Source organism: Oncorhynchus nerka, linkage group LG26 (genome assembly GCF_034236695.1).
Source record: "Oncorhynchus nerka isolate Pitt River linkage group LG26, Oner_Uvic_2.0, whole genome shotgun sequence".
NCBI lineage: Eukaryota > Metazoa > Chordata > Actinopteri > Salmoniformes > Salmonidae > Oncorhynchus > Oncorhynchus nerka.
This window is the reverse complement of record NC_088421.1, coordinates 42,248,285-42,264,629: the sequence shown is the minus strand read 5'-3', so window position 1 is coordinate 42,264,629 and position 16,345 is coordinate 42,248,285. Positions and strand designations below refer to the sequence as shown.

Below are 16,345 nucleotides of genomic sequence, written 5' to 3'. Positions count from 1 at the left end.
ATTTAGATTGTAATGGATTAGATGTAATTATGTAATCATTCCTTCTGATTCCTTCCCTAATTTAGGACCCTCCTAACCAGGCTGAAGAAGGACCCAGCTCAGTCCAGCACACTGACGAATCGTACGTTTCTGACTTCCCCAATAACTGCTGTAATGCTTTTTGTTTACTGATTCACACAGTTCACGGTGAAACATAGTTTCACCACTGATTATGGCACCTTTCACTTTTCACTAAGTTTTATGATGAGTACTTGCATCCAATAACTTCCTGTGTCCATAAAACAGAGGGGTGTTTTTTTTAAAAGTTATTACTTTTCTATTATTTATATATTTCATATATAATATATAACATTATTAATAATACATCATTAATATAGTAAAAAAGTAAGTCATTAAAACTAGTTTCCATTACAACCATGTTATTAACTCTTTTTTCCTGCTGTAATGAACAGTCCTACTGTTTTTCAAAACACCATCAATATTACAAAGAAACAACATCTGTGTGTGAGAGATGACAGGTAACACAAACTGATCACACAGTTAGATGACAGGTAACACAAACTGATCACACAGTTAGATGACAGGTAACACAAACTGATCACACAGTTAGATGACAGGTAACACAAACTGATCACACAGTTAGATGACAGGTAACACAAACTGATCACACAGTTAGATGACAGGTAACACAAACTGATCACACAGTTAGATGACAGGTAACACAAACTGATCACACAGTTAGATGACAGGTAAATACAAACTGATCACACAGTTAGATGACAGGTAACACAAACTGATCACACAGTTAGATGACAGGTAACACAAACTGATCACACAGTTAGATGACAGGTAACAACAAACTGATCACACAGTTAGATGACAGGTAACACAAACTGATCACACAGTTAGATGACAGGTAACAACAAACTGATCACACAGATCACAGTTAGATGACAGGTAACACAAACTGATCACACAGTTAGATGACAGGTAACACAAACTGATCACACAGTTAGATGACAGGTAACAACAAACTGATCACACAGATCACACAGTTAGATGACAGGTAACACCAACTGATCACACAGTTAGATGACAGGTAACAACAAACTGATCACACAGATCACACAGTTAGATGACAGGTAACACAAACTGATCACACAGTTAGATGACAGGTAACACAAACTGATCACACAGTTAGATGACAGGTAACACAAACTGATCACACAGTTAGATGACAGGTAACACAAACTGATCACACAGTTAGATGACAGGTAACACAAACTGATCACACAGTTAGATGACAGGTAACACAAACTGATCACACAGTTAGATGACAGGTAACAACAAACTGATCACACAGTTAGATGACAGGTAACAACAAACTGATCACACAGTTAGATGACAGGTAACACAAACTGATCACACAGTTAGATGACAGGTAACACAAACTGATCACACAGTTCAATGGGAGTTTCATTAATCTACACCGTCTCTTCATGTGCACATTCCCCATTATGGATTTACCAACGTTGGAAACTCACTCCAGGCAATGCTTAGACCAAGCCAATGCTTAGACCAAGCCAATGCTTAGACCAAGCCAATGCTTAGACCAAGCCAATGCTTAGACGACCAAGCCAATGCTTAGACCAAGCCAATGCTTAGACGACCAAGCCAATGCTTAAATCCATGATAAGGAGTGGGCAAGTGCATGCTTTGGCAGAAGGGTGGCAAATTCATATTTCCTTAATTCTCAATTAGGTTTAGAGGGGAGGGACTGTCAACCTTCTAATCCAATATGGCTGAGAAGTTGGCGAGGAGATTGGACTTGAGGAATCAAGGAAATACAGTTGAGATTGACCCTAGGACTGTCTGTTACAACTGAGATTGACCCTAGGACTGTCTGATACAACTGAGATTGACCCTAGGACTGTCTGATACAACTGAGATTGACCCTAGGACTGTCTGATACAACTGAGATTGACCCTAGGACTGTCTGATACAACTGATATTGACCCTAGGACTGTCTGTTACAACTGAGATTGACCCTAGGACTGTCTGTTACAACTGAGATTGACCGCAGGATTGTCTGATACAACTGAGATTGACCCTAGGACTGTCTGACAACTGAGATTGACCCTAGGACTGTCTGATACAACTGAGATTGACCCTAGGACTGTCTGTTACAACTGAGATTGACACCCAGGACTGTCTGACAACTGAGATTGACCCTTTGACTGTCTGACAACTGAGATTGACCCCAGGACTGTCTGATACAACTGAGATTGACCCCAGGACTGTCTGATACAACTGAGATTGACCCTAGGACTGTCTGACAACTGAGATTGACCCTAGGACTGTCTGACAACTGAGATTGACCCTATGACTGTCTGTTTCTCCTCCAGAGATGGCAGTGAACTTCCACCTGAGGGCGAGAGAATGTTCAGCTGCAGCTACGGCTTGTTGCCAGGAACAGCAGTGAACTCTCCGTGCTGCAGGGAGAAACTCTGAGGTTTTTATTCTAGAATGTTTGTACTACATGACAACACTATAATAATGTGTGAACTGCATGTTAAATACTGTCTGAGTCTCAAACAAGACCCTACTCCCTATATAGTACGCTTCCTTTGACCAGAGCCTATAAGGTCTACTTGTGTCACTCAACTATAATTTACAGAAGTTCACATGTATTGAATTATCCTCCTTACTTAAAACGATCTCACAAATTAATTCCATTCTGTGAGCTTTATTGTCTTGATTCAGTATATCTGACATGGCCATTGAACACATTATTTATAACAACAAGTGAATCACAATTCCATATTATAAATAAAAATCCTAATTCAAATCCTCTCTCTTTTAGGTGATTGAGTCGTCAAATCGTTGGTGGAAGTGCCGCAATAACTTTGACCAGATTGGGTTTGTTCCCTTCAACATTCTGGAGCCTCTGTCTGCCCTCAACAACAACCATAGGGATAGCCCAGTGGCACTCAGACAGTCCAAGGTAATGGATGGACGCTCGCACACACACACACACACACACACACACACACACACACACACACACACACACACACACACACACACACACACACACACACACACACACACACACACACACACACACAGAGACACAGAGACACAGAGAAACACACACACACACACACACACACACACACACACACACACACACACACACACACACACACACACACACACACACACACACACACACACACACACACACACACACACACAGAGAGACACAGACACACACACACACACACACACACACACACACACACACACGGTTGACACCGTTTCCACGGTGCCTCTTTACAATGATGTGATACAACTTTGATACAAAGTCCCCACTTGTTGTAGCAAACAAGTAGGGTAGCCTAGTGGTTAGAGTATTGGACTAGCAACCATGTTCAAATCCCTGAGCTGACAAGGTACAAATCTGTCGTTCTGCCCCTGAACAGGCAGTTAACCCACTGTTCCTAGGCCGTCATTGAAAATAAGAATTTGTTAACTGACTTGCCTAGTTAAATAAAGGTTCAATAAAATAAAAAATACAAATTACACACTTTGTGACTTGTCAGATAAATATCAGCAAGCTAGCTAGTGGTCTGCTTGGTTAGCTAGCTAGTGGTCTGCTTGGTTAGCTAGCTAGCTGCTTGGCTAAACACAGAATGTCAGCACACTGTTTTCAGATTGGCTAAACGGATCCGTTTCATCTTTAGCTAAGATTTGAGGTGTTGAATCTTGGAAACTACAGCAGACAACATGAGACGTTCTAAAACTACAACAGATCAAGCTAATTTCGTTCTAAAATGGCATAAAACCGTCTCGGCTGTTGTATCTGAACTGGGCTTAATAGACACATACTCACCGACTCATCTGAGTTACCCTGTGTGTTCGTGTCTCTGTTTGACAGAAGGTGCCCTTCGCCCCTGCAAGGCACTTCTCCTACACCCCTCCAGCCGAGAAGGGGCCAACCTCCCCACCGTGCCCCGGCGTCCTCACAGCATGTCCCCTCCACCATGACAGGGGGCGACAGAGACAAAGGTAAGCCTGTGGTTTGGTGGTCTATAGTGGTCAGTGTCACCACCACCCTCCAGGTACACATTCCTCCCTCTGACCGTTGGCACACTTTCCTCCATGTATTTAAATAGTTTAGCCAATGAGGTTTCTGCATTATGATGCATTTACATGACGCTACAACATTCTATGACAGCCATGTTAACTATTCATTTACATGACACTACAACATTCTATGACAGCCATGTTAACTCTTCATTTACATGACACTACAACATTCTATGACAGCCATGTTAACTCTTCATTTACATGACACTACAACATTCTATGACAGCCATGTTAACTCTTCATTTACATGACACTACAACATTCTATGACAGCCATGTTAACTCTTCATTTACATGACTACAACATTCTATGACAGCCATGTTAACTCTTCATTTACATGACACTACAACATTCTATGACAGCCATGTTAACTCTTCATTTACATGACACTACAACATTCTATGACAGCCATGTTAGCCCTTCATTTACATGACACTACAACATTCTATGACAGCCATGTTAGCCCTTCATTTACATGACACTACAACATTCTATGACAGCCATGTTAACTCTTCATTTACATGACACTACAACATTCTATGACAGCCATGTTAACTCTTCATTTACATGACACTACAACATTCCATGACAGCCATGTTAACTCTTCATTTACATGACACTACATGACACTACAACATTCTATGACAGCCATGTTAACTCTTCATTTACATGACACTACAACATTCTATGACAGCCATGTTAGCTCTTCATTTACATGACACTACAACATTCTATGACAGCCATGTTAGCCCTTCATTTACATGACACTACAACATTCTATGACAGCCATGTTAACTCTTCATTTACATGACACTAGAACATTCTATGACAGCCATGTTAACTCTTCATTTACATGACACTACAACATTCTATGACAGCCATGTTAACTCTTCATTTACATGACACTACAACATTCTATGACAGCCATGTTAACTCTTCATTTACATGACACTACAACATTCTATGACAGCCATGTTAGCCCTTCATTTACATGACACTACAACATTCCATGACTGCCATGTTAACTCTTCATTTACATGACACTACATGACACTACAACATTCCATGACAGCCATGTTAACTCTTCATTTACATGACACTACAACATTCTATGACAGCCATGTTAACTCTTCATTTACATGACACTACAACATTCTATGACAGCCATGTTAGCCCTTCATTTACATGACACTACAACATTCCATGACAGCCATGTTAACTCTTCATTTACATGACACTACATGACACTACAACATTCCATGACAGCCATGTTAACTCTTCATTTACATGACACTACATGACACTACAACATTCTATGACAGCCATGTTAACTCTTCATTTACATGACACTACAACATTCTATGACAGCCATGTTAGCTCTTCATAGCTCACTAACCCAACTCAACATGCTATACATGACTAATAAGCTGCTGCAGTAGTGAGGAGGCTGTACAGTATAACACTAACTCTGCATAGAATGTAACTGCTGTAACAAAGACATGACTGTCTTACAGACATAATGTAACCACTATAATAAAGATATGTCTGTCTTATAGACATAAAGTAACCACTATAATAAAGATATGTCTGTCTTATAGACATAAAGTAACCACTATAATAAAGATATGTCTGTCTTATAGACATAAAGTAACCACTATAATAAATATATGACTGTCTTATAGACATAATGTAAACACTATAACTGATATATGTCTGTCTTATAGACATAATGTAAACACTATAACTGATATATGTCTGTCTTATAGACATAATGTAAACACTATAACTAAGATATGACTGTCTTATAGACATAATGTAAACACTATAACTGATATATGTCTGTCTTATAGACATAATGTAAACACTATAACTTAGATATGACTGTCTTATAGACATAATGTAAACACTATAACTGATATATGTCTGTCTTATAGACATAATGTAACTGCTGTTACAAAGATATGACTGTCTTATAGACATAAAGTAACTGAAATACTCATGACACATAAAAAGGTATCTAGTTAGCCTGGCTAGCTGTAGTCTATACTAACTGGCTACTTAGCTAGCAATGATGATTATCTCATACACACTACAAAGGTACCACATGACTTTGTCCCCTGACAGACAGCATGTCATAGACACCATGTATTGGTAATCCTCACTTGTTTTCTGCAGCACAAATACAGCTAAACATGGTGCAACTTGGAACTTGTCTTGATACGTCTGAGGAGAACTCACAAACTATCTGCTCTCTGTCTTCACCTCACTATTTATGTGCAGGTTGAATAACTTGGAACTCGTCTTGATACGTCTGAGGAGAACTCACAAACTATCTGCTCTCTGTCTTCACCTCACTATTTATGTGCAGGTTGAATAACTTGGAACTCGTCTTGATACGTCTGAGGAGAACTCACAAACTATCTGCTCTCTGTCTTCACCTCACTATTTATGTGCAGGTTGAATAACTTGGAACTCGTCTTGATACTTCTGAGGAGAACTCACAAACTATCTGCTCTCTGTCTTCACCTCACTATTTATGTGCAGGTTGAATAACTTGGAACTCGTCTTGATACGTCTGAGGAGAACTCACAAACTATCTGCTCTCTGTCTTCACCTCACTATTTATGTGCAGGTTGAATAACTTGGAACTCGTCTTGATACGTCTGAGGAGAACTCACAAACTATCTGCTCTCTGTCTTCACCTCACTATTTATGTGCAGGTTGAATAACTTGGAACTCGTCTTGATACTTCTGAGGAGAACTCACAAACTCTCTGTTCTCTGTCTTCACCTCACTATTTATGTGCAGGTTGAATAACTTGGAACTCGTCTTGATACGTCTGAGGAGAACTCACAAACTATCTGCTCTCTGTCTTCACCTCACTATTTATGTGCAGGTTGAATAACTTGGAACTCGTCTTGATACGTCTGAGGAGAACTCACAAACTATCTGCTCTCTGTCTTCACCTCACTATTTATGTGCAGGTTGAATAACTTGGAACTCGTCTTGATACTTCTGAGGAGAACTCACAAACTCTCTGTTCTCTGTCTTCACCTCACTATTTATGTGCAGGTTGAATAACTTGGAACTCGTCTTGATACTTCTGAGGAGAACTCACAAACTATCTGCTCTCTGTCTTCACCTCACTATTTATGTGCAGGTTGAATAACGATTAGTTCTTTTTCAACGACCACTTTTACTGACTCGAGAGTCACGATTTTTCTTTTTTGTGACTCTTTTATTTTAGTCGTCTGTTTGACCTGCTAGTACTGGCCTCAATGAGTCCTACAGCAGGATTAATACACGCCCCTCTGGCTCAGCGGCTCCAGAGATGTATTCCGACCACCAACTGTCTGTCATCATGTCCTCGGGGAAATAAATCATGAGCATAGAGAAGAAAAAGACAACTGATCATTGATCACATGGTGCAAAAATGAAGCCAACTCAATGATTATTGAATGGTATGATGGACCTACCTTAGTAAAACCAAAACATACACAGCCTCTGCTCAACAAACCCGAACTGGAGAATGAATCGTTTAGGGGCTGCATTTCACGAACCACATTGTGCTGATCACCCTCATGGCAGTCAAGTCGTTCTCAATCTAGTCCAAGAGTCGTTCTCAATCTAGTCCAAGAGTCGTTCACAATCTAGTCCAAGAGTCGTTCACAATCTAGTCCAAGAGTCATTCACAATCTAGTCCAAGAGTCGTTCACAATCTAGTCCAAGAGTCGTTCACAATCTAGTCCAAGAGTCGTTCACAATCTAGTCCAAGAGTCATTCACAATCTAGTCCAAGAGTCGTTCACAATCTAGTCCAAGAGTCATTCACAATCTAGTCCAAGAGTCGTTCACAATCTAGTCCAAGAGTCGTTCACAATCTAGTCCAAGAGTCGTTCACAATCTAGTCCAAGAGTCATTCACAATCTAGTCCAAGAGTCGCTTCTCAATCTAGTCCAAGAGTCGTTCACAATCTAGTCCAAGAGTCATTCACAATCTAGTCCAAGAGTCGTTCACAATCTAGTCCAAGAGTCATTCACAATCTAGTCCAAGAGTCGTTCACAATCTAGTCCAAGAGTCGTTCACAATCTAGTCCGGTTGCGGCCACAAGTAGACCTCGTTTCAAATATATCAAGAATGTTTTTATTTGTATGTTTAGCAATCAATAAACATAGATGTTTTAAACCTTTGACATGTCTCAGTCACACAGCTCCAATAAGCCCCTTATGGTGAACAACATGTGAATGAGAGGCTTATAGAATCATTACTTTTTTTGAGTTTTCAGTTCATTGTTCGCCGGTAGGGGGTCCTGCACGCTCTGGGCATTACTGACTCAAATGAACCTAATGAGTCGAAACATTTGTTCTTTTGACTGAACGAGTCTGAAAGATCCGAGTCAGTAAAAAGAGCCAAACTTTCCATCCCTGCAACTCACTGGCTGGAGGCGGGACTTACAACTAACAGGTGGAAGAGAAGGCCTCTGATTGGGTAGAAAGTTAGGGGTGATTGACTGATGAGCTGTCAGGCATTCTAAATAAAGGGACAAACTAGGGGTGTATAGAGAAATACTAAATCTGAATGGGTGGCTGTTTTAACAATCCTATTCCCTATGTAGTGCACTACTCTTTTTTTTTTTTTTTACAATTCAATACCAGAAATAGTACACTATATAGTGAATAGGGTGCCATTTGGGATTCAGATTAGCACTACTCTTATCAGACACTGTGTTTTCTGTTCATAGCACTGCAGACCGGCTGGCTACTTCTAAAGGTTTAGTGGTTGTGTTATACCTGCATGTTCTGTATCATGTTGCTAAGCCTCCTGATAATATCCACCCATTCTAGATCCCTCTGGATAAAATGGGTTAAATGACTACAATGTAGTCAATGTAATGTCTAACCCTAAAGCTGTGTAGTCCAAGTCAATGTAGTCAATGTAATGTCTAGCCCTAAAGCTGTGTAGTCCAAGTCTATGTAGTCAATGTAATGTCTAGCCCTAAAGCTGTGTAGTCCAAGTCTATGTAGTCAATGTAATGTCTAGCCCTAAAGCTGTGTAGTCCAAGTCTATGTAGTCAATGTAATGTCTAGCCCTAAAGCTGTGTAGTCCAAGTCTATGTAGTCAATGTAATGTCTAACCCTAAAGCTGTGGTCCAAGTCTATGTAGTCAATGTAATGTCTAGCCCTAAAGCTGTGTAGTCCAAGTCTATGTAGTCAATGTAATGTCTAACCCTAAAGCTGTGTAGTCCAAGTCTATGTAGTCAATGTAATGTCTAGCCCTAAAGCTGTATAGTCCAAGTCTATGTAGTCAATGTAATGTCTAGCCCTAAAGCTGTGTAGTCCAAGTCTATGTAGTCAATGTAATGTCTAACCCTAAAGCTGTGTAGTCCAAGTCTATGTAGTCAATGTAATGTCTAGCCCTAAAGCTGTATAGTCCAAGTATATGTAGTCAATGTAATGTCTAGCCCTAAAGCTGTGTAGTCCAAGTCTATGTAGTCAATGTAATGTCTAACCCTAAAGCTGTGTAGTCCAAGTCTATGTAGTCAATGTAATGTCTAGCCCTAAAGCTGTGTAGTCCAAGTCTATGTAGTCAATGTAATGTCTAACCCTAAAGCTGTGTAGTCAATGTGTAGTCAATGTGTGTGTGTGTGTGTGCATGTGCGTGTGCGTGTGTAGTTGTGTGTGTGTGATAGAATACATGTTTATAAGTGAGAACATGCTTGTAACAGTGTGTGTACACAGTATGTGCACATTCTTAACTGACATTAAATGTGTGTGTGACCCCTGTACACAGGCTTTATGGTGAACGATGAGCTCCTCCAGCGGCTGGCCAACGGCAGGGCGGGCTCCATCCGTCCCCTAGTGATACCCCGCACCACAGACACCTCGGCCCCCCTGGACTACCACTCCCCTCCTGCGGAGGTAGAGGGCTGGCTGAGAGGGAAGGGCTTCACTGAGCCGTGAGTGGGTGTATAGTAGAGCTAGTTCAGTCTATTACAGTATACTTGATATACACTATACTTCTGTCACACGTCTATCCTTTCTAGCATGGCCATAATAAAGACCACCTTACCTTACTGTCCCATCGCTCTCTCCATTCAGGACAGTAACACTTCTGACCCCCTTACTGTCCCATATCTCTCTCTCTATTCAGGACAGTAACACTTCTGACCACCGTACTGTCCCTTATCTCTCTCCATTCAGGACAGTAACACTTCTGACCACCTTACTGTTCCTTATCTCTCTCCATTCAGGGCAGTAACACTTCTGACCACCTTACTGTTCCTTGTCTCTCTCCATTCAGGACAGTAACACTTCTGACCACCTTACTGTCCCATATCTCTCTCTCCATTCAGGACAGTAACACTTCTGACCACCTTACTGTTCCTTGTCTCTCTCCATTCAGGACAGTAACACTTCTGACCACCTTACTGTTCATTGTCTCTCTCCATTCAGGACAGTAACACTTCTGACCACCTTACTGTCCCTTATCTCTCTCTCCATTCAGGACAGTAACACTTCTGACCACCTTACTGTTCCTTGTCTCTCTCCATTCAGGACAGTATAACACTTCTGACCACCTTACTGTTCATTGTCTCTCTCCATTCAGGACAGTAACACTTCTGACCACCTTACTGTTCATTGTCTCTCTCCATTCAGGACAGTAACACTTCTGACCACCTTACTGTTCCTTATCTCTCTTTCCATTCAGGACAGTAACACTTCTGACCCCCTTACTGTCCCATATCTCTCTCTCCATTCAGGACAGTAACACTTCTGACCACCTTACTGTCCCTTATCTCTCTTTCCATTCAGGACAGTAACACTTCTGACCCCCTTACTGTCCCATATCTCTCTCTCCATTCAGGACAGTAACACGTCTGACCACCTTATTGTCCCATATCTCTCTCCATTCAGGACAGTAACACTTCTGACCACCTTACTGTCCCTTATCTCTTTTCCATTCAGGACAGTAACACTTGGACCCCCTTACTGTCCCTTATCTCTCTCCATTCAGGACAGTAACACTTCTGACCACCTTACTGTTTCTTATCTCTCTCTCCATTCAGGACAGTAACACTGCTGGGGAGACTCACTGGTGCTGAGCTCTTCGCCTGAGTAAAGAGGACCTGCGTATGTTTTCACCAGAGGAGGGTGCCAGAGTGTACAGCCAGATGATGGTGCAGAAGGCTTTACTGGAGGTACAAACAACCCTATTAACTCGCAACCCCATTGACTGGCAACCCCATTGACTGGCAACACTATTGACTGGCAGCCTCATACACTGGCAGCCTCATACACTGGCAACCCCATTCTCATCACAACTCTTATAGTGTTGTATCAAAACACATCACTTCCTCAGTAATCCTCTTATTTCTAATTTCCCTCTGTTTCCTTCTCTTCTGGTTGACACAACTCTCACATTATAGATAGATCCTTGGTTCCCATGCTTTTTTCTCTCCCTCCTTCTCTCCCGCTCTCTCTCCTCTTCTCTCCCTCCTTCTCTCCTCTCTCTCCTCTTCCCTCCCTCCTTCTCCTCTCTCTCCTCTTCCCTCCCTCCTTCTCCTCTCTCCTCTTCCCTCCCTCCTTCTCCTCTCTCATCTTCCCTCACTCCTTCTCCTCTCTCTCCTCTTCCCTCCCTCCTTCTCCTCTCTCCTCTTCCCTCACTCCTCTCTCCTTCTCCTCTCTCTCTTCTTCCCTCCCTCCTTCTCCTCTTCCCTCCCTCCTTCTCCTCTCTCCTCTTCCCTCCCTCCTTCTCCTCTCTCTCCTCTTCCCTCCCTCCTTCTCCTCTCTCCTCTTCCCTCACTCCTCTCTCCTTTTTCCTCTCTCTCTTCTTCCCTCCCTCCTTCTCCTCTCTCTCCTCTTCCCTCCCTCCTTCTCCTCTCTCCTCTTCCCTCACTCCTCTCTCTCCTTTTCCTCTCTCTCTCTTCTCTCCCTCCCTCCTTCTCCTCTCTCTCCTCTTCCCTCCCTCCTTCTCCTCTCACCCCTCTTCCCTCACTCCTCTCTCCTTTTCCTCTCTCTCTTCTTCCCTCCCTCCTTCTCCTCTCTCTCCTCTTCCCTCACTCCTCTCTCCTTTTCCTCTCTCTCTTCTTCCCTCCCTCCTTCTCCTCTCTCTCCTCTTCCCTCCCTCCTTCTCCTCTCACCCCTCTTCCCTCACTCCTCTCTCCTTTTCCTCTCACCCCTCTTCCCTCCCTCCTTCTCCCCTCTCTCCTCTTCTCTCCCTCCTTCTCTCCTCTCTCTCCTCTTCCCTCCCTCCTTCTCCTCTCTCTCCTCTTCCCTCCCTCCTTCTCCTCTCTCTCTTCCCTCCCTCCTTCTCCTCTCTCCTCTTCCCTCACTCCTTCTCCTCTCTCTCTCCCCTCCCTCCCTCCTTCTCCTCTCTCCTCTTCCCTCACTCCTCTCTCCTTCTCCTCTCTCTCTTCTTCCCTCCCTCCTTCTCCTCTCTCTCCTCTTCCCTCCCTCCTTCTCCTCTCTCTCCCTCTTCCTCCCTCCTTCTCCTCTCTCTCTCCTCTTCCCTCCCTCCTTCTCCTCTCTCCTCTTCCCTCACTCCTCTCTCCTTTTCCTCTCTCTCTTCTTCCCTCCCTCCTTCTCCTCTCTCTCCTCTTCCCTCCCTCCTTCTCCTCTCTCCTCTTCCCTCACTCCTCTCTCCTTTTCCTCTCTCTCTTCTTCCCTCCCCTCCTTCTCCTCTCTCTCCTCTTCCTCCCCTCCTTCTCCTCTCACCCCTCTTCCCTCACTCCTCTCTCCTTTTCCTCTCTCTCTTCTTCCCTCCCCCTCCTTCTCCTCTCTCCTCTTCCCTCACTCCTCTCTCCTTTTCCTCTCTCTCTCTCTTCCCTCCCTCCTTCTCCTCTCTCTCCTCTTCCCTCCCTCCTTCTCCTCTCACCCCTCTTCCCTCACTCCTCTCTCCTTTTCCTCTCACCCCTCTTCCCTCCCTCCTTCTCCCCTCTCTCCTCTTCCCTCCCTCCTTCTCCTCTCACTCCTCTTCTCTCCCTCCTTCTCCCCTCTCTCCTCTTCATCTCTCTCCTCTTCCCCCTCCTCCTCCTCTCTCTCCTCTTCCCTCCCTCCTTCTCCCCCTCTCTCCTCTTCATCTCTCTCCTCTTCCCTCCCTCCTTCTCTCTCCCTCTTTCCTATTCAGTGTGACTGGGAGTCTCTGGGAGTTTCTGTGTGTAGATGAATTAATACTTCTAATGACGGACTGGTGTTAGATGTGTAACACATGAATCTCATACAATATATTGTTGGATGGACAAGGTTGTTTAAAATGTCAAGTTATGTTAAACGGACTATACTTTATATTTTCCATTTTGGAATCTAACCAATATATTGTAGAACCTTAATCCAACACCAAGAGACTTCCTCAAGAGGTTCAGACCTCTTGGTGTAATGGTTAGGTGTTAACTTGACAGTCACTGGACCAGGGTTAGAGTCCCGGTTTGGGCTACCCCTGAATTTGCTACACTGTAGCCAGGACTACATGTCAGAAGGGGATGACTCAAGGAAAGCACCTCCATCGGAGAGGTGTGTACACATGAGGGACTTGGTAAAGCGTGGGGATACACTCTCCAGAAGGAAGGGGGTAATGACCGTTACGCCAAGAGGTCTGAACCTCTTGACGAGGTTGCTAGATGTTGGCTGGACTTGGGTTGGAGTCCCAGTCTGGGCTTCCCCCTGAGTTCACTACAATATCACAGCACATACTGTCTCACTGGAAGTGAGAGTAGGTCACTCACATTTTATAATCTGACCAACCAGTAGTGACTTGACCTTTCATTACTGTGCTTTGCTACAGACTAGCTTCTTAACATTAGCAAAGTAACTCTACTAGCTTCTTAACATTAGCAAAGTAACTACTAGCTCCTTAACGTCAGCAAAGTAACTCTACTAGCTCCTTAATGTTAGCAAAGTAACTCTACTAGCTTCTTAACGTTAGCAAAGTAACTCTACTAGCTTCTTAACGTCAGCAAAGTAACTCTACTAGCTTCTTAACGTTAGCAAAGTAACTCTACTAGCTTCTTAACGTTAGCAAAGTAACTCTACTAGCTTCTTAACGTCAGCAAAGTAACTCTACTAGCTTCTTAACGTTAGCAAAGTAACTCTACTAGCTTCTTAACGTCAGCAAAGTAACTCTACTAGCTTCTTAACGTTAGCAAAGTAACTCTACTAGCTTCTTAACATTAGCAAAGTAACTCTACTAGCTTCTTAACGTCAGCAAAGTAACTCTACTAGCTTCTTAACGTCAGCAAAGTAACTCTACTAGCTTCTTAACGTTAGCAAAGTAACTCTACTAGCTTCTTAACGTTAGCAAAGTAACTCTACTAGCTCCTTAATGTCAGCAAAGTAACTCTACTAGCTTCTTAACGTTAGCAAAGTAACTCTACTAGCTCCTTAACGTCAGCAAAGTAACTACTAGCTCCCTAATGTTAGCAAAGTAACTACTAGCTCCTTAATGTCAGCAAAGGCAACTCTACTAGCTTCTTAACGTTAGCAAAGTAACTCTACTAGCTCCCTAATGTTAGCAAAGTAACTACTAGCTCCTTAATGTTAGCAAAGTAACTACTAGCTCCCTAATGTTAGCAAAGTAACTCTACTAGCTCCCTAATGTTAGCAAAGTAACTACTAGCGCCTTAACAGACTGTATTTCTTCCTTTCTTTCTCGGTCTCTCTCTCCATTTCTATTAGGATGTCCGCAAATCTACAGAGCTGGAGACAATGATGGAGAAACAGAAACAAAAAGCAGACTTCCAGCTGGAGAGCAGGAGGCTGTGACCAAGAACAAGCTATACACATGTATATCACTGAAACACAGATATCACTGGTTGATGGATGCCAACACAATAACATTACTGTCACTGTTTAAGAGGACACACAAACTCACTAACATTGTCTGTATGGAGACTCTGATACAGAGATTTCACTTTTAAAGGGTAGTTCACCCAAACAATAAAATTACTTGGTTTTCTTAAGGCGTCCGCATGCTTCCCAGCCAAAACAGTTCGGAAGAGTTTGTGCTTATATTATGATGACATTTTGTGACGTTGTTTGTTTTGGACATTGGTGAAGGTTTTTTAGGCTGTTCAGGCACAACATTTTTCTGGATGCAAAGCAGAAGTTTTGAGCCGAAGTCTACGCCCCTTCGTCCATGATTGGTCAACAGTAGGGATTTTTCAATAAAGTCTTTGTTGTCATTCAATGAGAGATGACTCATTTTCATGCAAGAGTTTTCATTGAGAAATACTGCACCAAACATCTTTAGATGGACAATTGCATGACTAAGATCTCCTCTGAAAAAATGTCAAAATTAATGACAGATTTCTTGAGTTACAGTATCTTAGAACAAATCTGACTATTTTGAGGAGGTGTATACTGGTTACGGCATCTCAAAATGGACCAACAGTACTGTTGCCAATTTTTTTGTTCAGTTCGGCTAGCCGAGTTCAGCTAGGCGCCAGCCAAACTGAAGCCTGCTGACGCCTTTACCCTGTAAGCAGTATATCACATTTTAGGAGAAGACCCAGAAGCATACAGTATTGAAGTAACACAAGTTTATTACTAGAACAGGGGGCAGGCAAAACGACAGATCAAGGGCAGGCAGGGGTCAGTAATCCAGATCAGAGTCCCTAAGGTACAGAACAGCAGGCAGTCTCGGGGTCAGGTAAGGCAGAGGTTAATAATCCAATGTGGTGTGACAAGGTACAGAACAGCAGGCAGTCTCGGGGTCAGGTAAGGCAGAGGTTAATAATCCAATGTGGTGTGACAAGGTACAGAACAGCAGGCAGTCTCGGGTCAGGTAAGGCAGAGGTTAATAATCCAATGTGGTGTGACAAGGTACAGAACAGCAGGCAGTCTCGGGGTCAGGTAAGGCAGAGGTCAATAATCCAATGTGGTGTGACAAGGTACAGAAAGGCAGGGTCAGGGTCAGGGCAGGCAGAAAGGTAAAAAAAAACGGGAAAACTAGAAAACAGGAACTAGAACCAGACAGGAGCAAGGTGAAAATGCTGGTAAATGCTGGTAAACAGCCACCACTAACATTGAGTGGCTGCTGCCAACACACTGACTCAACTCCAGCCACTTTAATAATGGGAATTGATGGGAAATGATGTAAAATATATCACTAGCCACTTTAAACAATGCTACCTAATATAATGTTTACATACCCTACATTATTCATCGCATATGTATACGTATATACTGTACTCTATATCA

At 42.8% G+C, this 16,345-nt stretch overlaps 1 pseudogene; it reads left to right on the top strand.

Moving 5' to 3' along the window:
- The first annotated feature begins 3,789 nt into the window (after positions 1-3,789).
- On the top strand, positions 3,790-15,352 carry LOC135564885 (epidermal growth factor receptor kinase substrate 8-like protein 1; annotated as a pseudogene).
- The last annotated feature ends 993 nt before the right edge of the window (positions 15,353-16,345 follow it).